The sequence below is a fragment of the Octopus bimaculoides genome, chromosome 1 (assembly GCF_046866305.1).
Source record: "Octopus bimaculoides isolate indiv1 chromosome 1, ASM4686630v1, whole genome shotgun sequence".
Classification (NCBI taxonomy): Eukaryota; Metazoa; Mollusca; class Cephalopoda; order Octopoda; family Octopodidae; genus Octopus; species Octopus bimaculoides.
This window is the reverse complement of record NC_142928.1, coordinates 84422-101313: the sequence shown is the minus strand read 5'-3', so window position 1 is coordinate 101313 and position 16892 is coordinate 84422. Positions and strand designations below refer to the sequence as shown.

The 16892-nt window shown below is 38.9% G+C and overlaps 8 non-coding genes across 8 annotated transcripts; all 8 read right to left on the bottom strand.

The window, feature by feature from the left end:
- Positions 1 to 292: 292 nt before the first annotated feature.
- Trnap-cgg (transfer RNA proline (anticodon CGG)) lies at positions 293 to 364 on the bottom strand. The gene has a single exon. It is a non-coding gene; the product is annotated as a tRNA-Pro (tRNA).
- A 631-nt stretch (positions 365 to 995) lies between these two features.
- Positions 996 to 1067, bottom strand: Trnap-ugg (transfer RNA proline (anticodon UGG)). Its single transcript has one exon. It is a non-coding gene; the product is annotated as a tRNA-Pro (tRNA).
- A 3068-nt stretch (positions 1068 to 4135) lies between these two features.
- On the bottom strand, positions 4136 to 4207 carry Trnap-agg (transfer RNA proline (anticodon AGG)). Its single transcript has one exon. It is a non-coding gene; the product is annotated as a tRNA-Pro (tRNA).
- Positions 4208 to 5184: 977 nt separating this feature from the next.
- On the bottom strand, positions 5185 to 5256 carry Trnap-agg (transfer RNA proline (anticodon AGG)). Its single transcript has one exon. It is a non-coding gene; the product is annotated as a tRNA-Pro (tRNA).
- A 3732-nt stretch (positions 5257 to 8988) lies between these two features.
- Trnap-cgg (transfer RNA proline (anticodon CGG)) lies at positions 8989 to 9060 on the bottom strand. The gene has a single exon. It is a non-coding gene; the product is annotated as a tRNA-Pro (tRNA).
- Positions 9061 to 9691: 631 nt separating this feature from the next.
- On the bottom strand, positions 9692 to 9763 carry Trnap-ugg (transfer RNA proline (anticodon UGG)). The gene has a single exon. It is a non-coding gene; the product is annotated as a tRNA-Pro (tRNA).
- A 3749-nt stretch (positions 9764 to 13512) lies between these two features.
- On the bottom strand, positions 13513 to 13584 carry Trnap-agg (transfer RNA proline (anticodon AGG)). Its single transcript has one exon. It is a non-coding gene; the product is annotated as a tRNA-Pro (tRNA).
- Positions 13585 to 16751: 3167 nt separating this feature from the next.
- Trnap-ugg (transfer RNA proline (anticodon UGG)) lies at positions 16752 to 16823 on the bottom strand. The gene has a single exon. It is a non-coding gene; the product is annotated as a tRNA-Pro (tRNA).
- Positions 16824 to 16892: the final 69 nt, after the last annotated feature.

Genomic DNA, 16892 nt, shown 5'->3' with positions numbered 1-16892 from the left:
ATATATATATATATTTATATACATGTATGTGTGTGTGTATATGTTTGTGTGTCTGTATTTGTCCCTCCCAACATCGTTTGACAATCGATGCTGGTGTGTTTACGTTCCTGTAACATAGCGGTTCGACAAAATAAAATGATACAACGAACTCGTTCAATTTACTATGCTAAAAATTTTGCAATAAAACCTTACTTGCAAGTTGAATTCAACACATCAAACTATCTCGAATTTAGAATTGAGTTACAGATATTTCAAACGGTGTTTTAAAAAGTGTAATATCATAAAAATTAAGGGGCTCGTCCGGGATTCGAACCCGGGACCTCTCGCACCCGAAGCGAAAATCATACCTCTAGACCAACGAGCCAACTGTGAAAACAAGAATTGAACATATATAAGAAATAGTAAACTCTGAAACTTTTCTTTCACACGTATGTCTCTATTTCACGCCAAGTAGAATCACCGCTTCAAGGGTTAAACAGAGAATCATTTTATCGATTCAATGAAATTGAAGAAATTTGTGAAACCATTTTTATTTTCTTCCTATTATAAGCACAGAGCCTTGAATTTTGGGGAGAAGGGCAAGTCGATTACATCGATGCCAGTGTTTAAATGGCGCTTATTTTATTGATCCCGTGAGATCGAACTTCTTTCATCCTTCGTGGATGCTAAAATAAAATGCTTGGGGAATATTCAAACCCGAAAGAAAAATATTCACTGTATTTATCAGTGGAAAAATTTCCCTCTGTAGACAGTTAGGTGTAAACAAACTACGTAAGTTTGGAGTATTCACTAAGCAGGTTGATGAAGGGATGCACTTCTCGGGGGTTTTCTCCTCTTCAGCGCCAGAAACCGGAAAGGGAAACGCTGTGAGTTTCGAACTGCGCACATCACTGCTTAGAGTTTTCGTTCCGCATTTTAGATTTATTTCTGTGCCAAAATATTTTGTAGCAAATATAGAGTAACAGTTATTTTATTTTATTTATTTAAAAATGACCGGGCTCGTCCGGGATTCGATCCCGGGACCTCTCGCACCCAAAGCGAGAATCATACCCCTAGACCAACGAGCCTCGCTTGCTCGCGGTAGTCTAAATTATCATATTTCTTCTTAAAAAGCAAATATTAATAAGTGAATCCGAAAATATACGGGAAGTAGTAAACTCTGAACCTCAACTTGCACGCATGTGTATCTATTTCACTACATACCTTTGCATTTTTGCTTGTTGCAGTCATTAGAGTGCGGCCATGCTGGGGCAGCATCTTGAACAATTTTAGTCAAGCGAATCAACCCAAGTACTTATTTCTTTTTTGGAAGCCAGTTGCGTATTTTGTCGTTTTTGCTATTGATCAACCGCTAAGTTACGGTGACATAAAAACACCAACACCGGCTGCCAAGCTGTTGAGGACGACAAACACAGAAATAAGACACACACACACACAGATATATATATCCAGCATGGCCACAGTGAAATGACTGAAACTAGTAAAAGAATAGTATATATATATATATATATATATATATATATATATATATGTGTGTGTGTGTGTATGTATGTATGTATGTATGTATGTATGTATTACGGCGGGCTTCCATCAGATTCCCCAAAAAACAAGAACTTGGTCGGCCGGAGGCTAGAGTAGAAGACACTTGTCTAGAGCAGTGACTCTCAACCACTTTTTTTTTTATCTATGGTCCCCTTCGGGTACTTTTTCAGGTGGGCCACCATTCCCATAGCCATTAGATGTTTGAAAGTTAATTTTACAGATACTGCTTTCAAAATTATTATTTTGCTGATCGCATATTCAGTTTGGCGGAACTATGTCGGTTCCTGAGGAATTTCAACCATGTTTCGTGGTCTGCTACCACAACAGCTCCTTTATAGGATCCAGTTAGCTGAAGACATCATCAGGAGGAACCACGTCCGGTTTCGGCCCCTACTCCTCTACCGTTTTGACGTGGCGGGGCCCCTCCTTTCGGAGGTGTCTTCAGCTCTGGTGTTGGGTGCATGTCTTCTTTCTTCTATTCCCTGGCCTCTTCGATGCAGCATCAACAAGTGTCAGCGTCCGACTGATCGTCGTGTCAAGTTCCCCTTTTTATATCTGCTGCTAGGCTCCAGCAGGCAGCCCCAGCTAGTTGTCACGTGACACTGTCTAAATTTCCCGCTGCTAGGGTCCAGTAGGCAGCACCAGCAAGTTGTCACATGACACTGTCTAAACTTCCCGCTGCTAGGCTCCAGCAAGTAGCTCCAGCAAGTTGTCACATGACACTGTCTGAACTTTAACTGACAATGGAGGGCGCGAAGCCACTTCAGTGTCAGCCTGTCTCACCTAGACATGTTATGACTTTCAAGCCATATTCGGTCTTCCCGCTTCAGCCATATATAGAAGCTGGCTTTTTCGACCGCCTCCTGTATCCTCCTTATCAGTTTTCTAAGTTCCGAGTTTGAAAACGTATGTGAAAAATTAGAGAGAGAAACATGGCGGTTCCTTGTAATGAATGCATCCAAAGCAAAATCTTTCCATGGGCCAGTAAAATAATATTGTGGACCCAATTTATTATTTTGCATATGTGGACCCACAAAACTGTTATATGGACTCCGGTTAAGAACCACTGGTTCAGAGGTGTGGTTCTCTTCTCCGATGCGAGAGGTCTCAGGTTCAAGTCACAGATGAGTACCGGTTAATTATTTTATTCAATAATAACCGGAGATATTCTGAAACATCGGAAATATCCTATAGGCACAAGGTTCGACGTTCTGAGCGAAAGGGTTAGATTACATCGACTCCTGCGTTCAACCCCTACTTATTTCAGCCCCGAAAGGGTGAAAAAATTTCACCTCAGAACGTAAAGACGGGCAAAATCTTGCTAAGCACTTTGTCCGGCATGATAACGATTCTGCCAGCTCGCTTCCCTCGAAACATGCGAAATATCAAAAACACAAACTCGTTCAATTTACTATGCCAAATTCTTTGCAAAAAAACTTGCAAGTTGCATTAAATAATGTTCATATCGTGTTTTTTGTTTTTCTATTTTCTTTTCTGTGTGAATGTTCAGCTTACATAACCGGTCTGAAATCAAAAGCCTTCTGTAGGAATCATAAACTTTCTTGTCCATCATGGAATGTGTTTCCACATTTAAAGTTTAACAAATGGAAGAACAATAAAAATAGATATTGTTATTATTTGGGGATGATCTCGGCCTACCTATTCAGTCTGAAGATGGAATGGACAGGGCAAAACCAGAGGGGAGAGGAGAAACAAAGAACAGGAAGTCATAGAAGAGGTTTACAGAATATGTGATGAAATAAATCTGACAAATAATAATAAAAATAATAATAAATTGATGTTTCAATACCAGCAGATGACAACGTTTCTCTAAAAGAAATGGAAAAACTTTCAAAATACAAAGACCTGGAAATAGAGATAACTCGAATGTGGAATCTAAAAACAGAAACAATTCCTATCATAGTAGGTGCCTTAGGTATAATAATAAAAAAATATTCAGACAAATACATAACAAAAACACCAGGACTTACAAATATATATAACATACAGAAAATTGCACTACTGGGTACTGCACACATTCTACGCAAAACACTTTCAATACAGTAAACATAAGAGCACCACAGCAAACCACAGCACATACCCAAGGCGCACAGAGCTGCGCTCGGTAGTGAAGTGAAAGCACGTTATAAAAATAAAACTACTGAATAATAATAATAATAATATAAATGCCCGGATGCAGTACCAGGCAGTGGTTCTCGTGGCTTCTGATCTTAATTGATTGGAAGTGTTATCACGTACATTGTTTTGTCTTGGTATAAAAGATGGGCTACAGCAAATATTCTGCTTAATACCACAGATTTGCTTGTCAGTTGTTTGACGTTAACCAGTTGAGCATGTCCCTTGGTGGCTGGCGATATGTGCATCTCTGATCATGAGCAGAAGTAATTGGGGAGCTTCTTCCCAACATCCACGCCTGTGCTTATGTTAAAAAATCTTTGCGAAAAAATTTCATGCTGAAAGTAACTCATAGAAATCTACAGAATTTAAAATTGGGTTGAGGAAATAAAGAAAAAAACGTTTTAAATAATATTGTATCAGAAGTGTAAATATAAAAAAAAAGCAGAAAATTAATGGGCTCGTCCGGGATTCGAACCCGGGACCTCTCGCACCCTAAGCGAAAATCATACCCCTAGACCAACGAGCCAACTGACAATTCCCGCTGAAAATTATCTAGTAATTGTAACTATGTAGTGGCGAGTTCAGTCTCATGGAGTGGTACTTAAACAAGGATCTTCTACAATAGCTTGATGTGTGGCTGTTGAACTTCTCTTTCTGTCTTTCGCTCTTCCTCTCTATATCTCTGTTTATGTGTGTGTATATGTGTTAGTGAGAGAGTGTACGCGCATATGTGTTGGTGTATGTATGTATTTGCCTTTGGCGCCAACATTCTATCGCTTGGCAGCTGTTGTTGGTTTGTTTATGTCGCCGTGATATAGCGGTTCGGTGAAAGAAACCCCATAAAATAAATATCAGACACAAAAAATAGGTATTGTGGATTCATTCGACTACACCCTTCAGTGCTCCAGCATGATCGCAGTCCAGTAGCTAAAGCAATTAAAGGACGAAAAATAAATTCGACGTAAATTCGACAAGGATCGAGAAACGGACGGGAGTTTTTAACATGAATAGGCGCTGGCGTGGCTTTGTGGTAAGAAGCTTGTTTCCCAACCACATGGTTCCGGGTTCAGTCCCACTGCGTGGCACCTTGGGCAAGTGTCTTCTACTATAGCCTCAGGCCGACTAAGCCTTGGGAGTGGATTTGCTTGGAAACTGAAAGAAGCCCGTCGTATATATATATATATATATACACGTATGTATGTATATATTTGTGGGTTTGTATCTGTGTTTGTCCCCCACCATCATTACCATCACCGCTTCACAATGGATGTTGGTGTATTTACGTCCCCTTAACCTAGCAGTTCGGCAAATGACGCCGATAGAATAAGTACCGGGTTTGCAAAGAATAATTCCAGTGGGTCGATTTCTTCGACTAAAAGGCGTTGCTCCAGCATGACCAGAGTCAAAATGACTGAAACAAGTTAAAAGGAGAAGAAGAATGTAAAAGACTAAGAGAGTAATTCAAGCCATTACAAAAAAACAAAACAAAAGAAAACGAAAATTGGGCTCGTGCGGGATTCGAACCCGGGACCTCTCGCACCCTAAGCGAAAATCATACCCCTAGACCAACGAGCCAACTGATGAAATCGAAGGCTTTTACAATGAACACTAAAATCGAAAGCTCTTAAATCCAACTCTTTCTCATGTCCATCTGTTTTACTCTATGGAACACATCATTTGTGATAGAATGTAATGTTCTATGATCGGTTTATTATAATTATCAATCCGTCATAGTATTATACATGATCTACAGCTCATCTTTTATTTTTTACTTTTTACTTGCTTTTGTCAATAGAACGCGGCAACGCTGCCGCACCGCCTTGAAGACGTTTTAGCCGAACAAATCGACCTCTGTACTTATCATTTTCTGATAGCCTCCTGCTTATTCTAATATTAGTTGTTAACGATAGAAGAAGGCTTTGCAGCAAATATTAATTAGTGCGTCCAACCTAACTTGGAATATTGTTTATAACGCCGTAGACTGCGGTAAACGTCCCAAGAAATTATCCGTGTAGATGACAAATGCTTAGAAACAGATATAATATGGGCAGACGATATTTCGGTAGCACCGGCACATGGCACTGTTGTATCACGGGATTTCTCCATATCGCGGATCATCAGCGACAGGTAGCCAAATTCCGGATGCCAGAACGACAAATCAGACAAACCGATATAGTTTTAACACTGGTTAATCTGTCAGTGAACAGATATTGGTATCAAGTTTTTAGCACAAGGCCAGCAGTTTCGGGAGAAGGGTAAGTTGATTACATCGACCCCAGTGCTCAACTGGTACTTATTTTATCGACCACGAAAAGATAAAAGGCAAAGTCGACTTCGGCAGAATTTGAATTCAGAACATCAAGCCGGACGAAATACCGCTAAGCCTTTTGCCCGGCGTTTTAACGCCTCTGCCAGTAAGCCGCCTTACACTGCAATAAATGCTAGGGCTCAGGTAGGCAACGCCGTTTCAAGTGTTTTAACGACAAGAATCACCACTAGCTTCATCGGGTGACTTACCCTTTATTTATGAAATATGAATGAAAGTGAAGCGACAAAAAGTTCAGATGGTGCTGGATACGAACCCGTGGCCCGTGGACCCCGAAAACAGGATCATGGAGACCAATGAGTCTCCTGCACCGCTGCGTCCCCATTGTTTGCATTTTGGTTTACAGTCAATTCGTTGTGTGGTAAGTAGCTTGCTTACCAGCCACATGGTTCCGGGTTCAGTCCCACTGCGTGACACCTTGGGCAAGTGTCTTCTACTATAGCCTCGGGCCGACCAAAGCCTTGTGAGTGGACTTGGTAGACGGAGACTGAAAAGAAGCCCGTCGTATATATATATATATATATATATATATATATATATCATCATAAATATACAGGGATTAGCAATTGAGTTGCTTCTCCAACATACTGAAAATTCAGAAATAGCAGTCAAAGAACTACTGATTCCAAACTACAAATTTTCTCTAAAGCGGATGGCGATATTTATGGCACACATAGAACAAAAAACCGGAGGGAAAAGCGTAAACAAAACCAAGCCTTTAGTTAATTGGATACGAATCGTTTCATGGTTAAGTGAATGGAAATTTCACTATTCCAATCTTCAGCCCAAATATTCTTTGAGGTGAGGTGCCTGAACTCGCTAGCCGATGAATTCGTAAGTGCCTTTCTTATCGTTGATTTTTGGTGTCGCATGGCCAAAAATTACCGTGAATTTTTTTGGAGACACTTTCAAATTTATCAGAATATTTGGGCTGAAGATTGGAATAGTGAAATTTCCATTCACTTAACCATGAAACGATTCGTATCCAATTAACTAAAGGCTTGGTTTTGTTTACGCTTTTCCCTCCGGTTTTTTGTTCTATGTGTGCCATAAATATCGCCATCCGCTTTAGAGAAAATTTGTAGTTTGGAATCAGTAGTTCTTTGACTGCTATTTCTGAATTTTCAGTATGTTGGAGAAGCAACTCAATTGCTAATCCCTGTATATTTATGATGATAAATAGTTCTACCGATAAAGGTTTTTTTCATACTGAACTACTTGGCAAAATTGTTAATTATTAATTCTATTATTAATTGACGATTCTCTGCCCTTATTATTGTATATATATATATATATATATATATATATATATATATATATATATATATATATATATATATATATATATATATGTATATATATATATATATATATATATATATATATATATATATATATATATGTATATATATATATATATATATATATATATATATATATATATATATATATATATATATATATATATATATATATATATATATATATATATATATGTATATATATATATATATATAAATATATATATATATATGTATGTATGTATGTATGTATGTATGTATGTATGTATGTATGTGTGTGTATATGTTTGTGTGTGTGTGTTTGTCCCCCCAACATCGTTTGACAACCGATGGTGTGTTTACGTCCCCTTAGAGGTTCGGCAAAAGGAACCAATAGAATAAGTACCTGACTTGCAAAGAATAAGTCCTGGAGTCGATTTGCTCGACTAAAGGCGGTGCTCCAGCATGGCCGCAGTCAAGTGACTGAAACAAATAAAAGAGTAAAAGAGTAAATTGCGGGTAAATATATATAAGACGACGGAAGTGTGTTCAGCTATTTTGCCGAACGACCTATGCAAATGATTTGTTTCTAATGATCAAATGTATGTGCTGTACATTGGCTCGCTCCTCCCCTCAAATCAACGTTACCTAAACAGGTGCACAGTGTACCACACGTCAGGTGTCGAAGTGATCACAGTACAAAATGAGTTGAAGTGATTTACTCGGGAACACAACGCTCCACGCGGTTTAGGAGTTGAAACCCTCAATGGTAGGGTGACAAACACAAATACATACATACATACATACATACATACATACATACACACGTATGAGTGGCTGTGCGGTAAGTAGCTTGCTTACCAACTGATTTCGGGTTCAGTCCCACTGCGTGGCACCTTGGACAAGTGTCTTCTACTTTAGGTTTGGGCCGACCAAAACCTTGTGAGTGGATTTGGTAGACGGAAACTGAAATAAGCCCGTCGTATATATATATATATATATATATATATATATATATATATATATATATATATATATATATATATATATATGCGAGTAAAAATAAATACAAAAAAAGGTGGATTTTTTTTATGATTGTGTATAGAGGAATATATTATTTTGCTTAAAAGAGTTCCAACACTGTCTGTTTTTTATGTTTTATTTATATTCCTGCAGAACTAATGTGGGGTATAGAATATGGAATATACAATATATAATATAATATACAATATATAATATAAAATAAAATAAAAATGGATGGCACCATGAAATAAAGTATTGAATGTAGATGAAATATTGAGTGTTCAATATAAAGGATCAAATATATAAATATATAAATATAAATATATATATATAAAGGCGACTCGAGTTTCAGGGCTATTTCCCTTCGTCATGACCGGTATGACAGTCTTTAACAGACTATATATACACATGTATGTGTGTGTGTATATGTTTGTGTGTCTGTATTTGTCCCTCCCAACATCGTTTGACAATCGATGCTGGTGTGTTTACGTTCCTGTAACATAGCGGTTCGACAAAATAATATGATACAACAAACTCGTTCAATTTACTATGCCAAAAATTTTGCAATAAAACCTTCCTTGCAAGTTGAATTCAACACATCAAACTATCTCGAATTTAGAATTGAGTTACAGATATTTCAAACGGTGTTTTAAAAAGTGTAATATCATAAAAATTAAGGGGCTCGTCCGGGATTCGAACCCGGGACCTCTCGCACCCGAAGCGAAAATCATACCTCTAGACCAACGATCCAACTGTGAAAACAAGAACTGAACATATATAAGAAATAGTAAACTCTGAAACTTTTCTTTCACACTTATGTCTCTATTTTACGCCAAGTAGAATCACCGCTTCAAGGGTTAAACAGAGAATCATTTTATCGATTCAATGAAATTGAAGAAATTTGTGAAACCATTTTTATTTTCTTCCTATTATAAGCACAGGGCCTTGAATTTTGGGGAGAAGGGCAAGTCGATTACATCGATGCCAGTGTTTAAATGGCGCTTATTTTATTGATCCCGTGAGATCGAACTTCTTTCATCCTTCGTGGATGCTAAAATAAAATGCTTGGGGAATATTCAAACCCGAAAGAAAAATATTCACTGTATTTATCAGTGGAAAAATTTCTCTCTGTAGACAGTTAGGTGTAAACAAACTACGTAAGTTTGGAGTATTCACTAAGCAGGCTGATGAAGGGATGCACTTCTCGGGGGTTTTCTCCTCTTCAGCCCCAGAAACCGGAAAGGGAAACGCTGTGAGTTTCGAACTGCGCACATCACTGCTTAGAGTTTTCGTTCCGCATTTTAGATTTATTTCTGTGCCAAAATATTTTGTAGCAAATATAGAGTAACAGTTATTTTATTTTATTTATTTAAAAATGACAGGGCTCGTCCGGGATTCGAACCCGGGACCTCTCGCACCCAAAGCGAGAATCATACCCCTAGACCAACGAGCCTCGCTTGCTGGCGATAGTCTAAATTATCATATTTCTTCTTAAAAAGCAAATATTAATAAGTGAATCCGAAAATATACGGGAAGTAGTAAACTCTGAACCTCAACTTGCACGCATGTGTATCTATTTCACTACATAGCTTTGCATTTTTGCTTGTTGCAGTCATTAGAGTGCGGCCATGCTGGGGCAGCATCTTGAACAATTTTAGTCAAGCGAATCAACCCAAGTACTTATTTCTTTTTTGGAAGCCAGTTGCGTATTTTGTCGTTTTTGCTATTGATCAACCGCTAAGTTACGGTGACATAAAAACACCAACACCGGCTGCCAAGCTGTTGAGGACGACAAACACAGAAATAAGACACACACACACACAGATATATATATATCCAGCATGGCCACAGTGAAATGACTGAATCTAGTAAAAGAATAGTATATATATATATATATATATATATATATATATATGTATGTATGTATGTATGTATGTATGTATGTATGTATTACGGCGGGCTTCCATCAGATTTCCCAAAAAACAAGAACTTGGTCGGCCGGAGGCTAGAGTAGAAGACACTTGTCTAGAGCAGTGACTCTCAACCACTTTTTTTTTTATCTATGGTCCCCTTCGGGTACTTTTTCAGGTGGGCCACCATTCCCATAGCCATTAGATGTTTGAAAGTTAATTTTACAGATACTGCTTTCAAAATTATTATTTTGCTGATCGCATATTCAGTTTGGCGGAACTATGTCGGTTCCTGAGGAATTTCAACCATGTTTCGTGGTCTGCTACCACAACAGCTCCTTTATAGGATCCAGTTAGCTGAAGACATCATCAGGAGGAACCACGTCCGGTTTCGGCCCCTAATCCTCTACCGTTTTGACGTGGCGGAGCCCCTCCTTTCGGAGGTGTCTTCAGCTCTGGTGTTGGGTGCATGTCTTCTTTCTTCTATTCCCTGGCCTCTTCAATGCAGCATCAACGAGTGTCAGCGTCCGACTGATCGTCGTGTCAAGTTCCCCTTTTTATATCTGCTGCTAGGCTCCAGCAGGCAGCCCCAGCTAGTTGTCACGTGACACTGTCTAAATTTCCCGCTGCTAGGGTCCAGTAGGCAGGACCAGCAAGTTGTCACATGACACTGTCTAAACTTCCCGCTGCTAGGCTCCAGCAAGTAGTTCCAGCAAGTTGTCACATGACACTGTCTGAACTTTAACTGACATTGGAGGGCGCGAAGCCACTTCAGTGTCAGCCGGTCTCACCTAGACATGTTATGAGTTTCAAGCCATATTCGGTCTTCCCGCTTCAGCCATATATAGAAGCTGGCTTTTTCGACCGCCTCCTGTATCCTCCTTATCAGTTTTCTAAGTTCCGAGTTTGAAAACGTATGTGAAAAATTAGAGAGAGAAACATGGCGGTTCCTTGTAATGAATGCATCCAAAGCAAAATCTTTCCATGGGCCAGTAAAATAATATTGTGGACCCAATTTATTATTTTGCATATGTGGACCCACAAAACTGTTATATGGACTCCGGTTAAGAACCACTGGTTCAGAGGTGTGGTTCTCTTCTCCGATGCGAGAGGTCTCAGGTTCAAGTCACAGATGAGTACCGGTTAATTATTTTATTCAATAATAACCGGAGATATTCTGAAACATCGGAAATATCCTATAGGCACAAGGTTCGACGTTCTGAGCGAAAGGGTTAGATTACATCGACTCCTGCGTTCAACCCCTACTTATTTCAGCCCCGAAAGGGTGAAAAAATTTCACCTCAGAACGTAAAGACGGGCAAAATGTTGCTAAGCACTTTGTCCGGCATGATAACGATTCTGCCAGCTCGCTTCCCTCGAAACATGCGAAATATCAAAAACACAAACTCGTTCAATTTACTATGCCAAATTCTTTGCAAAAAAACTTGCAAGTTGCATTAAATAATGTTCATATCGTGTTTTTTGTTTTTCTATTTTCTTTTCTGTGTGAATGTTCAGTTTACATAACCGGTCTGAAATCAAAAGCCTTCTGGAGGAATCATAAACTTTCTTGTCCATCATGGAATGTGTTTCCACATTTAAAGTTTAACAAATGGAAGAACAATAAAAATAGATATTGTTATTATTTGGGGATGATCTCGGCCTACCTATTCAGTCTGAAGATGGAATGGACAGGGCAAAACCAGAGGGGAGAGGAGAAACAAAGAACAGGAAGTCATAGAAGAGGTTTACAGAATATGTGATGAAATAACTCTGACAAATAATAATAATAATAATAATAATAATAATAATAATAATAATAATAATAATAATAATAAATGCCCGGATGCAGTACCAGGCAGTGGTTCTCGTGGCTTCTGATCTTAATTGATTGGAAGTGTTATCACGTACATTGTTTTGTCTTGGTATAAAAGATGGGCTACAGCAAATATTCTGCTTAATACCACAGATTTGCTTGTCAGTTGTTTGACGTTAACCAGTTGAGCATGTCCCTTGGTGGCTGGCGATATGTGCATCTCTGATCATGAGCAGAAGTAGTTGGGGAGCTTCTTCCCAACATCCACGCCTGTGCTTATGTTAAAAAATCTTTGCGAAAAAGTTTCAAGCTGAAAGTAACTCATAAAAATCTACAGAATTTAAAATTGGGTTGAGGAAATAAAGAAAAAAACGTTTTAAATAATATAGTATCAGAAGTGTAAATATAAAAAAAAAGCAGAAAATTAAGGGGATCGACCGGGATTCGAACCCGGGACCTCTCGCACCCTAAGCGAAAATCATACCCCTAGACCAACGAGCCAACTGACAATTCCCGCTGAAAATTATCTAGTAATTGTAACTATGTAGTGGCGAGTTCAGTCTCATGGAGTGGTACTTAAACAAGGATCTTCTACAATAGCTTGATGTGTGGCTGTTGAACTTCTCTTTCTGTCTTTTGCTCTTTCTCTCTATATCTCTGTTTATGTGTGTGTATATGTGTTAGTGAGAGAGTGTACGCGCATATGTGTTGGTGTATGTATGTATTTGCCTTTGGCGCCAACATTCTATCGCTTGGCAGCTGTTGTTGGTTTGTTTATGTCGCCGTGATATAGCGGTTCGTTGAAAGAAACCCCATAAAATAAATATCAGACACAAAAAATAGGTATTGTGGATTCATTCGACTACACCCTTCAGTGCTCCAGCATGATCGCAGTCCAGTGGCTAAAGCAATTAAAGGACGAAAAATAAATTCGACGTAAATTCGACAAGGATCGAGAAACGGACGGGAGTTTTTAACATGAATAGGCGCTGGCCTGGCTTTGTGTTAAGAAGCTTGTTTCCCAACCACATGGTTCCGGGTTCAGTCCCACTGCGTAGCACCTTGGGCAAGTGTCTTCTACTATAGCCTCAGGCCGACTAAGCCTTGGGAGTGGATTTGCTTGGAAACTGAAAGAAGCCCGTCGTATATATGTATATATATACACACGTATGTATGTATATATTTGTGGGTTTGTATCTGTGTTTGTCCCCCACCATCACTACCATCACCGCTTCACAATGGATGTTGGTGTATTTACGTCCCCTTAACCTAGCAGTCCGGCAAAAGACGCCAATAGAATAAGTACCGGGTTTGCAAAGAATAATTCCAGTGGGTCGATTTCTTCGACTAAAAGGCGTTGCTCCAGCATGACCAGAGTCAAAATGACTGAAACAAGTTAAAAGGAGAAGAAGAATGTAAAAGAATAAGAGAGTAATTCAAGCCATTACAAAAAAAACCCAAAAGAAAACGAAAATTAGGCTCGTCCGGGATTCGAACCCGGGACCTCTCGCACCCTAAGCGAAAATCATACCCCTAGACCAACGAGCCAACTGATGAAATCGAAGGCTTTTACAATGAACACTAAAATCGAAAGCTCTTAAATCCAACTCTCTCTCATGTCCATCTGTTTTACTCTATGGAACACATCATTTGTGATAGAATGTAATGTTCTATGATCGGTTTATTATAATTATCAATCCGTCATAGTATTATACATGATCTACAGCTCATCTTTTATTTTTTACTTTTTACTTGCTTTTGTCAATAGAACGCGGCAACGCTGTCGCACCGCCTTGAAGACGTTTTAGCCGAACAAATCGACCTCTGTACTTATCATTTTCTGATAGCCTCCTGCTTATTCTAATATTAGTTGTTAACGATAGAAGAAGGCTTTGCAGCAAATATTAATTAGTGCGTCCAACCTAACTTGGAATATTGTTTATAACGCCGTAGACTGCGGTAAACGTCCCAAGAAATTATCCGTGTAGATGACAAATGCTTAGAAACAGATATAATATGGGCAGACGATATTTCGGTAGCACCGGCACATGGCACTGTTGTATCACGGGATTTCTCCATATCGCGGATCATCAGCGACAGGTAGCCAAATTCCGGATGCCAGAACGACAAATCAGACAAACCGATATAGTTTTAACACTGGTTAATCTGTCAGTGAACAGATATTGGTATCAAGTTTTTAGCACAAGGCCAGCAGTTTCGGGAGAAGGGTAAGTTGATTACATCGACCCCAGTGCTCAACTGGTACTTATTTTATCGACCACGAAAAGATGAAAGGCAAAGTCGACTTCGGCAGAATTTGAATTCAGAACATCAAGCCGGACGAAATACCGCTAAGCCTTTTGCCCGGCGTTTTAACGCCTCTGCCAGTAAGCCGCCTTACACTGCAATAAATGCTAGGGGTCAGGTAGGCAACGCCGTTTCAAGTGTTTTAACGACAAGAATCACCACTAGCTTCATCGGGTGACTTACCCTTTATTTATGAAATATGAATGAAAGTGAAGCGACAAAAAGTTCAGATGGTGCTGGATACGAACCCGTGGCCCGTGGACCCCGAAAACAGGATCATGGAGACCAATAAGTCTCCTGCACCGCTGCGTCCCCATTGTTTGCATTTTGGTTTACAGTCAATTCGTTGTGTGGTAAGTAGCTTGCTTACCAGCCACATGGTTCCGGGTTCAGTCCCACTGCGTGACACCTTGGGCAAGTGTCTTCTACTATAGCCTCGGGCCGACCAAAGCCTTGTGAGTGGATTTGGTAGTCGGAGACGGACAAGAAGCCCGTCGTATATATATATATATATATATATATATATATATATATATATATATATGTATATATATATATATATATTTATATATATATATATATATATATATATATATATATATATATATATATATATATATATATATATGTATATATATATATATAAATATATATATATATATATATGTATGTATGTATGTATGTATGTATGTATGTGTGTGTATATGTTTGTGTGTGTGTCTTTGTCTCACCAACATCGCTTGACAACCGATGGTGTGTTTACGTCCCCTTAGCGGTTCGGCAAAAGGAACCAATAGAATAAGTACCTGACTTGCAAAGAATAAGTCCTGGAGTCGATTTGCTCGACTAAAGGCGGTGCTCCAGCATGGCCGCAGTCAAGTGACTGAAACAAATAAAAGAGTAAAAGAGTAAATTGCGGGTAAATATATATAAGACGACGGAAGTGTGTTCAGCTATTTTGCCGAACGACCTATGCAAATGATTTGTTTCTAATGATCAAATGTATGTGCTGTACATTGGCTCGCTCCTCCCCTCAAATCAACGTTACCTAAACAGGTGCACAGTGTACCACACGTCAGGTGTCGAAGTGATCACAGTACAAAATGAGTTGAAGTGATTTACTCAGGAACACAACGCTCCACGCGGTTTAGGAGTTGAAACCCTCAATGGTAGGGTGACAAACACAAATACATACATACATACATACATACATACATACATACATACATACATACATACATACACACGTATGAGTGGCTGTGCGGTAAGTAGCTTGCTTACCAACTGATTTCGGGTTCAGTCCCACTGCGTGGCACCTTGGACAAGTGTCTTCTACTTTAGGTTTGGGCCGACCAAAACCTTGTGAGTGGATTTGGTAGACGGAAACTGAAATAAGCCCGTCGTATATATATATATATATATATATATATATATATATATTTATATACATGTATGTGTGTGTGTATATGTTTGTGTGTCTGTATTTGTCCCTCCCAACATCGTTTGACAATCGATGCTGGTGTGTTTACGTTCCTGTAACATAGCGGTTCGACAAAATAAAATGATACAACAAACTCGTTCAATTTACTATGCCAAAAATTTTGCAATAAAACCTTCCTTGCAAGTTGAATTCAACACATCAAACTATCTCGAATTTAGAATTGAGTTACAGATATTTCAAACGGTGTTTTAAAAAGTGTAACATCATAAAAATTAAGGGGCTCGTCCGGGACCTCTCGCACCCGAAGCGAAAATCATACCTCTAGACCAACGAGCCAACTGTGAAAGCAAGAATTGAACATATATAAAAAATATTAAACTCTGAAACTTTTCTTTCACACGTATGTCTCTATTTCACGCCAAGTAGAATCACCGCTTCAAGGGTTAAACAGAGAATCATTTTATCGATTCAATGAAATTGAAGAAATTTGTGAAACCATTTTTATTTTCTTACTATTATAAGCACAGGGCCTTGAATTTTGGGGAGAAGGGCAAGTCGATTACATCGATGCCAGTGTTTAAATGGCGCTCATTTTATTGATCCCGTGAGATCGAACTTCTTTCATCCTTCGTGGATGCTAAAATAAAATGCTTGGGGAATATTCAAACCCGAAAGAAAAATATTCACTGTATTTATCAGTGGAAAAATTTCCCTCTGTAGACAGTTAGGTGTAAACAAACTACGTAAGTTTGGAGTATTCACTAAGCAGGCTGATGAAGGGATGCACTTCTCGGGGGTTTTCTCCTCTTCAGCCCCAGAAACCGGAAAGGGAAACGCTGTGAGTTTCGAACTGCGCACATCACTGCTTAGAGTTTTCGTTCCGCATTTTAGATTTATTTCTGTGCCAAAATATTTTGTAGAAAATATAGAGTAACAGTTATTTTATTTTATTTATTTAAAAATGACAGGGCTCGTCCGGGATTCGAACCCGGGACCTCTCGCACCCAAAGCGAGAATCATACCCCTAGACCAACGAGCCTCGCTTGCTGGCGATAGTCTAAATTATCATATTTCTTCTTAAAAAGCAAATATTAATAAGTGAATCCGA